This window comes from Orycteropus afer, unplaced genomic scaffold (assembly GCF_000298275.1).
Source record: "Orycteropus afer afer isolate SDZICR_OR568_19922 unplaced genomic scaffold, OryAfe1.0 scaffold00064, whole genome shotgun sequence".
In the NCBI taxonomy this organism is placed as follows: Eukaryota; Metazoa; Chordata; class Mammalia; order Tubulidentata; family Orycteropodidae; genus Orycteropus; species Orycteropus afer.
The window spans coordinates 6,479,627-6,494,190 of NW_006921651.1; positions in this window are offsets into that span (position 1 = coordinate 6,479,627).

The following is a 14,564-nucleotide window of genomic DNA, read 5'->3' on the forward strand; positions in this document are numbered from 1 at the left end:
TACAGACCAAGGCCTTTTAGCCCTCAAAACCCACCGGTTCCAGTTGTTTTAAAAATATCCCAACTAAGCAGATTTTTACCCATTTAGAGCCCACTTTTTGTGTCTACCCAACAGAACTGCACACAACATCAACTAGCCATGTTGTTGTTGTTGTGTGCTGTCGAGTTGGACCTGACTCATAGCGACCCCTCCTTGGGTTTCCGAGGTGGTATCACTACAGAAGTAGATTGCCCCATCTTCCTTCTGAAGAGTGGCTGGTGGGTTTGAACCGCCAGCCTTCTGGTTAGCAGTCAAGTGCCTTAGGCACTATGTTACCAGAGCTCCTTCAGCTAACCACAGATAAGATAACTCTGGTAGTTATAAAGAACCTAAGGTGCTGCTGCCTTCCGAGCCCTCTGACCCCCACCTTGCTGCTAAGGGATGTTGCCTAGACGTGTAAGCCCCTTTCTGCTTCCCTTTGTCCTGCCTGAGTACCCTTGCCCTCTTCCCCTTCTGCTGCTCCCTGTGTTACTTCCCTTTGGAGAGTCTCCTGCTGCAGGGGACTGCATGCAAACCTGTGAAAGCATTGGCCCTAATTAACAGCTTGCTGTGCAACACTGCTATCTCGTGGTCATATCTTTTTCCTTAGTCAGTACTAATACATGCTTGAACTCACTAAAAATAGGCATCTCAAACTCAAGATGTCTAAAATTGAACTCCTGCTCTTCCCCACCAGCTCCCCAACTCCTGCTTCTGCTGTAGTCTCCTCCATCTAATGACAGTACAATTCATCCTTCCAGGTGCTCCAAAAAAATCTTGGAATCATCTTTGACTCCTCTCTTTCTCTCACACTCTACATTCTGTCAGCAGAACAAATCCAGAATCTGACCAATTCGCACCATGTTGACTGCACTGACCCTGGTCAAAGCTGTCATTGCCTTGTCTGGCTTATTGTAAATGTAAGACCCAGAGCTATAAAACTTTTAGACAAAAACATAGGTGGATGATAAAGAAGAAGAGGAGAAAAACGTAGGTAGATCTTTGTGACTTTGTATTAGGCAGTGGTTTCTTAAGCTGTGGCATTAAAAGAAAGAATAAACTGGATATCATCAAAATTTAAGATTTTTGCTTTAAAGGACATCATCAAGAAAGGGAAAAGACAACCCTCAGAACAGGAGAAATATTTGCAAATCATGAATCCAATAAGAGACTTGTATCCATAATATATTAGGGACACTTACAACTCAGCAATGAAAAGGCAAATAACCCATTAAAAAATAGACAACAGATTGAAATAGGTATTTCTCCAAAGAAGATGCACAAATCGCCAATAAGCACATGAAAAGATGCTAAACGTTGTTAGTCATCAGGAAACGACAAATAAAAACCACGACGTGATACACTTAACACCAGCTACGATGTCTAGAATAAAAAAGACAATAACAAGTGTTGGCAGGGATGCAGAGAAATTGGAATCATCATACCTTTCTAGTGGAATTGTAGAATGATACAGCTGCTTTAGAAAATTGCCTAGCCCAGCCTCAGAAGGTTAAATACACAGTTACCAAATGAAGAGCAATTCCATTCTTAGAAATTGAGAACATACCGCTACACAAAGCTTGTAAATGAATATTCATAGCAACATTATTCACAATAGCCCAAATGTGGGGAAAGAACATTATATATATAATATATATAATGTGTGTATGTATATAATGTATATCAACTGATAAGTGGGTAAACAAAATGTAGTATATTTGTAAATGGAATATTATTCAGCCATTAAGAGGAAGGAATTACTAATACATGCTGCAACATGGCTGAACCTTGAAAACATTATTCTAAGTGAAAGAAGCCAGACACAATAGGCCACATATTGTACTGATTCCATTTATATAAAATGTTCAGAATAAGCAAATCCATAGAAGTCAAAAGTAGAATACTGGTTGCCAGGGGCTGAGGGGGTGGAGAATGGGGAGTGCCTGCTGATGGGAATGGGATTTCTTTTTTGGGGTGATGAAAATGTTCAAAAATCAATTGTTGTGATGGTTGCACAAATCTGTGGATATACTAAAAGCCATTGTATTGTACACTTTAAAAGGGTGAATTTTAGGGTATGTGAATTACATCTACATAAAGCTATTACTGAAAATCTTAATTATTTTTTTTTACTATCTAGTTCAAAAAGCACAACTAGAATTTTAAAATTCCTTCTTTGAACCTGCACACCATTTTTTTTTCTGCCTTATTTCCAAGTTTCCTTTTATCCCCTTATACTGAGTGATAAGTAGGGGTGGGTTTTGGGTTTGGCCTTAATCTAGCTCCTAACATAGTATCTTGACCATACTAAGTATTCTATAAAAATGGATTGAACTGGAGAGGGAGTTGAGAAAAAGACAGGAGAATCATGAGATGCAGCAGAAAATTTGAGGAGAATAAGGACTGAAAAAGAGACTGCTAGGTGTGTGAGAAGGAAGTCAGTTGCAAGCCGGTGCTCCCACTAATGTTTCACCATTGTAAGCAGATGCCCGTGGTACATTAGAAAATGATCATGTGCAAAAGCAGCCGCCAATGAACGTTGAGCATATGTAGCAGAGGTTAGTGTTATAACCAAACCTTTTAGCAAAGTCAATCTGACATGTTTAATGCTATGTATAATTGTTATGTGCTTCATAGTAATTAGGCATAAGTGATGAGCAATTTACATAAATAACTATAGTTAGTTTGGCTTTAACACTGCCAAATAAAAAATTTATAATTGTTTCTTCTCCTTTTGTTAGTCTTCTAGTTTATATGTATATACTGATACCATATAAAATTTAATTCTATCACATCATGATAGATAACACTTCTGAGTATGCCAGTACTCAATACTTAGAAGTAACTCTTCCAAGTGCTTTATCTGTATCTTTCTTAATTTTTTTTCATAAAAACTCCAAGGGGGGTAAATACTGTGCTATTTATTGAATATCTGTTCCGTTTACACCAAACACTAGATGCTTTACATGTTTTTAGCTCCTATAATTGTTGCAACAATGATAGGAGTTAGAAACAATTATGTCCTCTATTTTATAGATACAGACACTGAAACAGAGAGTGGGTATTTAGTGTCATAGCTAGTGAAATGGTAAAGCCAGGATTTGAAATGAGGCAGCCTGTTTCTAGAACTGTGCAACCTCTATTTTCCTTCCTCTGATCCCCACCTGTTAATCCAGGACTCCCAATTCCTGAAAAGTTCTCGGTAAGTATTTCTGGGAGATCTCAGTGATGTTTTGCACACATACAGACCAGCCTAGGTAGCTCACGTTCTCCCTGCCGCTTTCTCATTCTCCCACAGCCGCACCCCTTCTTCTGCTTCCATGCCCACCAGGCAGCCATATCTCCCAGGCAGTCTCCCCCTTATTTGAGTACCACCATATCCCCTGGGCACATTTTCTGGAGACTGCTGGTACTCACACTGGGCTCTATGTATTTAAAAAAAAAAAAAAAAAAAGTGGGGACAAATGTCTTTTTACCCTCTTGAAAGTTTTACTTTTCCACTTGGCTATCAAAACAGTGCCATTTGTGTACAAGGATCTTACGGAGTTTGAATAAAATAGTTCTTTAAGTTTTTGCTTATAACACCTTCTCCTAGTAACCCTCCCACCCCCTCACTGGACTGCAAATGAGGGGCTAGTTAGCACATTCAAGTGACAAACTTCGTGGCTGGATCTTCTCGGTTCTCTTCCATTAAAGTGAATTCTCTCCCGGGGAGACTTTGTGAGTCAGTCATTTAGACAGATTTCTGGGGCCTGTAGTCCTACCAATTCTTCCATGAATCCAAGTGGTGGATCTAGCCTGAAGCCCTTTCAAAGGGTATCATCCTTGCAAAATAATCAACAAAACAAAACAAAACTGAACAGTTAAAAAAAAAAAAGTATTAAAAAGAGTTTCTCTGGTGCTCTGTTGACACCATGCCTGGGCTCAGCTTTCAGGGACACTGACTTCCTCGTGCCAAAGTACCTTTGCCCACCCAGGAGCAGAGTGCCTTAGCCTTGGCACACTGGCCATGTTGATTCACCCACTCTGGACCTCTTCCATCCCTGTAACGGCTCTCTGAAGAATGAGTGCTGATGTTCATTCTAATTCTGGGGAAGACCTTGTAAGTTTCACCTGGCTGAAAAGCAAACATATGAGAACCCAGGTTTAGGCAGATGAGCAGGATAATTCTTTAACTAGAGCCTGGATGGAGCTCTATCTCTGTCCCTGCTCTCAGGTGCCTGGAGATGGTAGCTTTGGTGAGAGCCTCTCCCCCAGATCTCCTGGCCTTACTATGAGACCTTACTATGGAGGGCCTGGGCAGCAACCACACTAAACCAGCTTCCTTAAACAGTCAGGTTGTCATAGTGCCTCACCTTGGCAGGACTGGATCCTCTCCCTACCCTGCTCCTATCTCCTTGCATCTATCTTGCTTTAGAGTTCTTTCAGAGGTGTTCCATCACTCTAGGGCAGTGGAGCTCAAGTTGTAGAGGGTGTGAGAATCCTCTGGGGAGTTTATTAAACATGAGCAAGCTCTGGAGACTTGCTCAGTCATAATGATGGCGGGTCTGGGTGGAGGGGCATGTTTAACAAGTTCCTCCTATGACGATTGCAGATGGTCCTCAGATGGCACTTTGAGAAACACTAGTCCAGATGGAGAACAGGTAGGTGCCTTGAAGCATCTGATACCAAGTAATAATTTGAGGGCCTGGGACATTCAAATTATTGCTTCAGTCTTCTGGAAAATAGCTGCTTAAACCTTAACAATAACTACTTGGTGGATATTCTGCTTCTTAAGTCTGCAGCCTTACTTCAGAGGGCCTTGTCTTTTGTGCCTAGATAGTGTGAGTACCTGGTGGTTTCGGTAGCTCTCAAAGCTGCTCACTCACTGGTCACTGCCCTGAGGAGCTGGGGTTCTCATGGCACCGAGCAATACAACTGTATCTCTTGCCTTCCCCATGCCTTTTCTTGGTATTGTAGAATGGCTTTCCTGACAATTACAGGAGCTTATGCCCACCTTTCCCACACCAGGAATAAAATATTTTATGGAGTGGACCATGTCTGCAAGGATTCTGAGTCTTTGTCTGGGGACGCCTGTCCCTTAGGAAGCATGCTAGCTATCTCCACTCATGAAAGTCTTTAATGCCATAGCTTTTATTTTAACTTCTAAGACCACCTCCATACTCTTTTCACCAATTCTGAAGTGAATCTTCAACCACTTTTTGGTGTATACGTCTTCCTATAAGCTTCTAATGCCACCTCATCCTTCTCCCAAGTTAATTTACCAACAGTGAGAATTTGGGGTAGTGACTAGAGGTATGTTTCTTTCTCTGTGCCTGTCTTTCTCTCTCATGCATCCTGAGCTCTCACAAAGATGTTTCCCTGTAGATCGATCCTGCTGTCCCTTGCTCCCATCTAGGCTGGTTAGCCAAGCTAGTCCTTTTGTCCTAGTCTTCATACATATCCTCTATCGTACTTCTAATATCAACACTTACATGGAAGTCTGGGTTTCCCCCACCTTTAGAATATGTCTGCCTTTAGTAAGTCCCTGCTGTTCTTTTCATACTAAGTATCTTTTTAACTGTTGTCAAGCAGCTAGCCACAGATACAGATGCATTAGTAGTTTTGAGGCTATTGGTAACCTTTAAAATAGAGCCCTGTGGACTTCATGTCATTTTCCCATTGCTTCTGTGCTCTAGGGACCATCTAACTTTGCAACATTTGGGTGGCTTGATCTATCTATAATTCAAAATTCTTTGATCTAGGGCATCGCCATTCTTCAAACACCCACAGCTTTCAGCACCATGGAGCTTCTCTCGTGGGCTGTATTGCTTGCCAAGTTGCCTATTCCATACTCAGCCTGGTCACTAATATAAATTTTCTCAGGGAGCAGAGACAGGAATGGAAGGACTTTGGGTCAAGCCAAAGAGAAATGCCACAGCTTCTTTTTTAGCTCTTCAGGAGTGTCCTCAGTTTCTCATTCTGCTGAGTGAAATAAGTCAATCACAGAAGGACAAATACTGTATTAGTTCGTTATTGTAAAAAGGTTGGGAAAGGTTTAGATATGGACTGAAACTGTCATTGTTGGTTACCAGGGTGGGAGGGAACACTGCAAAAAAAAAATTGTCTTAAAATAAATATACAATAAAAATGATAAAAAGTGTCTTAGTTTCTTAGTGCCGCTGTAAGAGAAATACCACAAGTGAGTGGTTTCAGAGAATAGAAATTTATTTTTTCACAGGTTAGGATGCTGGGAGTTTGAATTCAGGGCACCGTGTCTTGGGGACAATCTCTTTCTGTTCCTAAAGACTTGGCATCCTCTGGTTCCTTGGTGATTGCATGGCACATGACTTCCCATCGTTTTGTGCTGGTTTCTCTGTGCCTATTCTGCCCTTTTTATATCTCAAAAGTGAGCATGTTTGAGACACACTCCACACCGTTATGGCCTCATTAACGTAAAACCACTATTCCCAAATGGGATGACATCCACAGCTATAGGAGTTGGGATTCCAACATATTTTGAGAGGACACAACCCAAAATAGAAAGTCTGCAACTTTCTTTTTTGTTTATTTATTTATTTATTTCTACTGTAACACTTAGGATGAATAGGTCCTTACTCAACTAATTTTCAAAGCCTTTCTTCACCTGATGAACATTTGAGAATGTTTACATTATTCTGTCCTTGGGAAGTTCCCAGAAAATTATAGGTTCTATCCTCTGTCAGTTATGTCTACTCGCAAACTAGGGCTTTACGTTATTCTCCAATTCGTTTCCACCATTTCTCCCTACACTGGGGTGGTTCTCCCTGGTGGTGCAGTGGTTGAACGCTGGGCTGCTAACCAGAAGGTCTGGGTAGTTTGGACCCACCAGCTATTCCACGGGAGGAAAGTGTGACCATCTGCTTCACCAAGAGTGTAGTCTTGGAAACTCTATGAGGCCATTCTGCTTTGTTCTGCAGGGTCCCTGTGAGTCAGAATCAACTCAAAGGCAATGAGTCATTAAACTAGCATAGCTGAGGAGGCAGTCTGTACCCCACTGCATTGTATGGTTGGCAGTTTAGCAGTCAGGTTGAGAACACCAGCCTGCTTGAATTCTAGGGAGAGCCTGAGGCATAGATGGGCACTGGAGCTGGAATGCCAAGCAACATATATGTTCAGACTTCTTCCTCTGTATGACTAGAACCTTGTTACTGGATCAAGCGTGTGCTGGACTCTCCCCTTAGTAGGAGAGATCTTTCTCAGGAAGCAACTTAGTCTCATGCACCAAGCTTCTTCCAGCCCCACCAGTTTGACAGGTGTGCACTGATAGACATTAGAGAGGATCCCCTTTCTCCCTTCCCAACACATATTTTTAAAATCAAAACGTTTAGCTTATGTCTTAAACCAAGAATATCTCCTCAAGTCTTTACACCAAACAATTGTTTAGCTGAATTAGTAAACAATGTCTGCCTTGAACATTGTGCTTTTGTTGTTGTTGTTGTTGTTGTTGTTGTTAAGAGCTATCTAAATGGGATCAAACTAGCAATAGCAACTGGAAAGGTTAGACAGGAAGCTTAGGGGCAGTGAGTTTACCTTAAAGGGGGAGGAACAATTTTAAAAAGGAGGGTGAAAAGGATTGTACAACTTGAAGAATGTAGTCATTGTCACTGAATTGTACATGTAGATTTGTTGAATTGGTTATGTTCTGCTGTGTATATTCCCAACAACAATAAGTAAATATAAAAAGAAGCAAAGCCTTGGAATATGGATCCCTAGAATTTGTTGTTTTCCTCTGAATGCTCAGGACTTCCTTCTTAATGCCCCCTGGTCTCCTCCTTTGTTCTGCTTCTCTTCACTTTCCCTACAAGTCTTTGAGAAGCCAGTTCAGCTTCCCCAAAACTTTGAATCCAGTCACTCATTGTCCATAAAACATCTTTGGGTCATGAGGCTCTAGCCACCTGCTGGAGTCGATGCATCTGGTTGCTATGTTTTGGGGGTGATGGCCAGGGGAGAGAAGTATAGTGCATGAATGTAGACTGTCCATCTTCATCTGGAGTTTTGGCACAAGGGGACTCCAGGGAAAAGGAGGTAAAAAGGTTAAGAAGAGGGTCCAGAGTAGGGGAGCTGCCTGGAGCTGTAACTAGAAGACATTCCAGTGAAGCAGCTTTCTCTTGGAATGAGTGTCTGACAATGTCTTTTTACCCCATCTCAAGATGTATTTGGGAGAGCCCATATATAGCTCTTTCTGAGTGAGTTTCCTTGCCACTCTCTCACTCTCTCACAGCATCTGACCCACAAAACACACATGCACAAACATGTGCACACACGCATACGTACACACATGCGGATACACACATACGTACACAGACACACAATTACATAGAAGGCAGGCCATACTAACAGACTGATACTATCCTAGTTTGTTTCAGGGTCCAAAAAATGTCTTCACTCCCTTTCTCTGACAATACCCAAGGGTACTTAAACCAGGAACAACTCATTCTGCAATTAAAAAGAATTAAATTTAAAATGCAGATTTTTTTCAAGGATGAACAGTGTGACTACTTCTGTTCATTCTAAAGTGTAAATAGTTGAAATCAGGCTCTTTTCTACTTAGCTAGGGGGAAGGGATTAGGAAGTAGAAGGCACAAGATAGCGGAAGTCTCGAAGAAAGGGAAATCTTTAGAAAGTCAAAGGCACGGTTCTCCTACTAAGTAATTTGTCAAGAAGGAACAAAGGTGGTATCAGGGAAGAGTCTAGCTGAGTAGAGCAATGGAACAGAAACAACCCGATTACAGAGGGTGAAAAGTTATGAAATGAAAGCAGCTAGTGTAGATTCAGTATTTGAGTCTCTATTTCCTTTTCTGAAGGAAGTTTCTGAAGAAAGAGTTTTCCTGTCTCTGTCTGCAAAGGGAGTCCAGCCCCGTAAAGAAAGGAAAAAAGCAGAAAAATGGTTGTGATGGAGACAGGAGCCAAGTGAATGCTTTATCAAGATGGGCATAAAAGGAAGAATTAATGTGTCGCTTTAGGGCACATCCCCATGTCTATTCCATTGATTTAAACTCGATTTCTGTAAAAGGGTTCAGCCTGTAAAGAATTCTCAAAAAAAAAAAAAAAATTTTTTTTTTTAAATTTTCTATACTGCAATTCAATGCCCTAAAATATGGGGGGGAGGGAATCTTGTAAAACAGCTGGCCAAAATGAATAGATGTGCCGATTTTAGTAACAGCCCTTTCTATTAGAATGTAAAATCCCACACTATCTCCAATCCAGCCTTTGTCAAACAGTTACTGGCAAAGACCATATAATAGGCCTAAGGGGGCAACTGTGTACTATAGATCTCTGCAAAACCAACTGAGGCAGATTTCTTCCCAAGCAAATCACTGGTTTTCAAGGGGGAATCTATTCCCCTGACTGTGCTAATTCATCTGTATCCCAGGATATTTTATAGAGTGGTAGGCTGTCTATCCTTGTCCTCATTTCTTTCCTTCCTTCTTTATGTATTGCAACAAGCACTGCTGAGAAATGCTGAGCTACAAAAAAGCACTTCACCGCTTAGCATTTCAATGAGGACTCTCTTACTGGGAACTCACTCTCCTTTCCTTGGTCTCTAAGTGAAAGTTGCTGAAGTACAGTTCAAGTCACTGTTTCCCGAAAGCCTGGGGTTGCAGGAACCTCTTCTCACTGCGGAGGCAGCGGATTTCGTCTTGTTCTCTGATCTTGTTGTCTTAGTCCCTGTAGCATAGTCTTCAGGAGATAGTCATGTTCTCAGTTGCACTGATGGATGCTACACAAGTGTATTCCAGGGTCAAGAAGATGGGTTTACATGGTAACAGGAAAGAATTATCCTATACAATAACTAGATGTACAGTTCAAGGGGGAAGTACATAATGGAAACAAATCCATATAGACGGTAAAAAAATTCTCTCCTTAATCTGGCCCAACCATCAATTTTTGTTGGCTTTACCAACAGAACCAGCCACAGCTCAAAAAGAAATAAACTCAAACGTGCACTTGGATGAATCATTTCTTCTTAATCATTTGTATTCTTGATTTTTTTTTTTTTTTTAACCCAAAGGTGGTCATGATGTATGATGTTTCCCAAGATTCATTCTTACTAGGGACTCTAGATCTCTCAGACACAGGACAGGAGACTGCTTTTCCTATGCTTTTCTTTTTTGAGCTCTGGTGGTATTTGGAAGAATTAGATGAAGAAAAATAGGTGCAGTTGAAAGTGCTTGAGAAAGTGTAAATGTAACGAGATTGGCCAAGGATTGGTAACTGTTGAAGGTGAGTGATGGGAGTTGACTATATCTACTCTTCTGTCTACTTATGTAAAACAATGAAATTGTCCACATTATAAAAATTAAAAACACACTGCTCTGGAAGTAATCATCTGTGCAGTCTGGGTTCTACAAGTCACCTTGGACTGAGGTGATCTGGGCAGTCTACTGATTTGCTATTCATTACCCCAGGTATCCGTTGGATGGGGCCTTCAAAGTCTTTGATACCGTGACCCCGAAGAGCCTGTGTAAAGGAAAACGGCTGAGCTTTATGGTCACAAAGTGGAAGTGCAGTTTTGAATGAGGGGGAAATGTCTCCTGATGCAGGAAGACAACCTTGACCTGGAGAATGTAAGGATTTCATTGATGGATTGCATAGAAAGACCAAACTGTTAGCCCATTTAGAGAGTCTTGTTGGAACATAGCCTTATACATGCACTACAGGAGGATCCTGAAGTTGGGAAAACAACCTGTTTAAAAAAAAAAAAAAAAGTGAACTTGTACTAGTCAGATCATGGTGAATTTAAATGATCCCCTTAAGGTCTGAATTTCTCTTGCCCTAAAGGAGGCCCTGACCTAAGAGGTATACAGGAAAATGATATGATCAATAACAGAGGTCTACAATAAATATTGAGAAAAACAAACCATAAAAGTTTGGCTTATAATGAGACTGGAGAGTCTGTCCAACATGGATGGTAGTTTCTTTAGAGAGGCCCTCAGGGTGTAGGCATATTTCAGTGGGAAGCAATGGGGAATGTTATTTATGTGAACCAAGCTCAGAGTTTCCCCCAACTGTTAACCTAGCTTGGTCTTTTACCTAATAATAATAATAATAATAATAATAATAATAATAATAATAATGTGCTTTCTGAAATATAAGGGTTTATCCTAAGAAAAATTGTATTGACTTTACTCTATTCTATAAGCCATAGGGATTTTCCTCTGCCTTTCTGATGGAAATAGAAAAGAATTGAGGGAGTCCAGGCAAAAATACTTTATTAATAGCCTCAAGAGAAAATAAGCATCACTTAATACAAAGCAGCATTAAACCAGTTGTCCTAGCTGGGAACAGGGGGCAAAAATCACCTCTTTCCATGGGTTAAAATTCCTTTTCTTCTGAACCTTTTTATATTTCATTTGTCTCTATATAATATCAAAGAAAGGGGACCCTTCTATTGTTACACACACACACACACACACACGAAGAGGCACCTGGGACCATCATCCTTATCATGGTTACAGACTGGTTTCATATGAAAAGCTGTAATGAAGTTATTGGGAACTCTGGTAGCATAGTGGCTAAGGCACTTGACTGCTCACCAGATGGCTGGTGGTTCAAACCCATCAGCCACTCCTCGGAAGGAAGGTTGGGCAATCCTACTTCCATAGTGATACTGCCTCAGAAACCCAAGGAGGGGTCGCTATGAGTCGGGGCTGACTCGACGGCACATAACAACAACAACAACAACAAGCGTAGTGCCTAAGGCACTTGACTGCTACCAGAAGGCTGGTGGTTCAAACCCATCAGCCACTCCTCGGAAGGAAGGTTGGGCAATCCTACTTCCATAGTGATACTGCCTCAGAAACCCAAGGAGGGGTCGCTATGAGTCAGGGCTGACTCGACGGCACATAACAACAACAACAACAATGAAGTTATTTTCCCAGAACTTCATAGCCTTTGTGAAGAAGGCTAATATAGTAAAATTTGCACAAGCCAGAACCTGTGTAAAGCAGAAACTTGTCAGAGAAGGGAAAGTCAAACATTTCCCACTAATAGATATAGAAAGGTTGTACGACTGCACCCATCAAAGGCAGAAAACTTGCAAGACCCAGAAAAACAGGGCCGTCTTGTTGAGTTCTACCTCTCACAGGTTTCACTGTAATAATTCCTTATAGGAGAATAGAGAATCTGAAAGGAATCCCCCAGGGCTCAAGGAGGAAATCAATGACAAAACATAGAATTCTACTTCTCTAGTCTAGTCATGTCTAAGGCCCTCAGAAGTATTTTCTACATGACATCTGCTATCCTACTACTCTCCAGAACTACTCCATGAATCCCAGGCTTTTTTTTTTTTTTTAAACAGACCACACATAGAAACCAGAGCAATTATGTGATGTGTGAATCTTTTATATTGGAATATTACTTTCCAGATTCCAAAGGACCTTATTTTTTGTTTAATGTCAGGGATTCCCAGCTTCTGGGAAGATAGGGATCCCTTTCTAATGTGGCAAAGTTTAGTGGATCCTCACTTGACTGTAATTATTCTTTTTGTGTCTCTGAGTGGGAACAAAAACTTAATGTGACCCCCCCCCCAAAAAAAAAAAAAAACCTACCATGGATTAAATATTTTTTAGATGAGTTCATATTTCATAGTCTATAATATATAAAAAATAGTAGCGCATTTATGTGGGAAACAATTATTTTACCCATGGATAATGCTTGGTGAAGATACGCTTTCAAAACCATCCCTGCAGTAACTAAGTCCCTCCCTTATCAGGGACTTATCAGTCATTATCAGTAGCAATTTCAAGAGCTGTGGAAAAGTAACCTATAAAGAACCAGGAGATGGGTTTTTCAAAAGCTGCCTTAAAATCTGAAGACTTCAAATAAATTCTTCTTTTACTGCAGAAGAGAATCTGAAGCCACATATTCTACTTCAGGACTTTGGAAAGAAGTAGAAGCAGTGAGTGGTCTCTGTTGAAGAATGAGAGCAGTGTCATAGTTCCTCTGTGTCTCAGTGCATCTTTCTGCTTTGGTGGTTGAGCTGAACAAAGAGTGAGAAACAGACAGAATTGGGCAAGACCAATTAGGAGACATCATTGGGAGTAAAATGAGGCCAATAGTTAAGGAAAGATGTGTTCACTCCAGAAGATTCCTGGGTGGCACAAACAGTTAAGCGCTTGACTGCCAGTGGAAAGGTTGGTGGTTCAAAGCCTGCCAGAGGCACCACGGAAGACAAGCCTGACAATGCTATGAAGCATAGTTCTACTCTGGGCACATGGGGTCCCCGTGAATCAGAATCAACTAGATGGCAACTGGTTTGATTTTTGGTTTTCACTTCAGATGGCTCAGTGCATTGGAAGTGAAAATCAAATTGGTTCATCTCTGGCCATTGTCAACGATCACCACCTGCCTGGCTGTGTCATGTGCTTCCATTCTTTTTTGGGAGCCATTAGAATTAAGAAAAAGTTTAAGGAAAGATTTTTTTTCTTCAAGTTACTTAAAGATAATTTTTCTCAGAAGTGTCCCAACACAAAGAAACCATAGGGAATGCTCCTTCCCTCTCATTGTCTTCGTACTGATTTACCTAGTAAAACCACGTATCGTAGGTGGTGTCAGTACACTCTCCTTTTCATGCGTTGGAATTTCTGTTGACAAACTCTTAGACAGTCATTTCAGGCAGGCCTACAATCAAACAGCCAGGCAGAAATTGTGGATTTCTATATATAACAACAACAACACAACATTTGTTAAGTGCTTTTAAGGTCCTTAGATAAAAGATTGATAATGAAGTATTAAGAGAAACATCTTAGAGGCTGCAGTTGGTCACATTTTTCTGCATAGCACAAAGGAGAAGATTGTCTTATGCAAAACCCTTATTGTTTCATTATAAGAACAATCAAGATCTAATCTTAAATTTGAAAATCGCTTTTAAATGCTACCAAAACTAGATTCTTGAAACGTATAATGTTTAATTCCAATTGGAGCTTATGGGGGGCAGGGGAAGGCAATTAAAATCTAATTGCCTTATATAGAAGATTTTCACATTTTCTCCTCAAAGTCAGGCAAGGAGAGAAAGCGTTGGTAAAACCTTGTTTTTAAATTAGAACTTTCTTTCACATGTCTTTTTTCTTTTTGAATCCAGACACTTGAATTTGGACAGACAAGCAACCCAGCCATCTTTCAGTGTGGCTGTGTCAGTATCAGAATGAAATGAACATGACCCCCTCCAGCAGGGAAGAGAACACACAGTAAAGGTATTTTTTATAGAACAATTCTTCACACTGCCCTGGTGACTGGGGAAAGGAATCCCGTGTTTCTCTTTTGCTGATACTGAATCAGCTGAAGAATACCATGAACATGAGTGGAACTGCTCTGAAGTGGTCTCCTCTCCCTTTTGTCTTTTTGTTCTCATGTGGGGGAGAGGAGAGGTTTTTTTTTCCCCCCTTAAACATCTGAATATTGAATTAAAATGCCAAATAAAAATGGACCAATTACTTGGTTGCTCAAGTTATAATTAGAAGTGTTGCAAATTGTTGCATTAACTTGCAAATTGTTGCTTTCATTTGACAGACTTCTTAACTGTC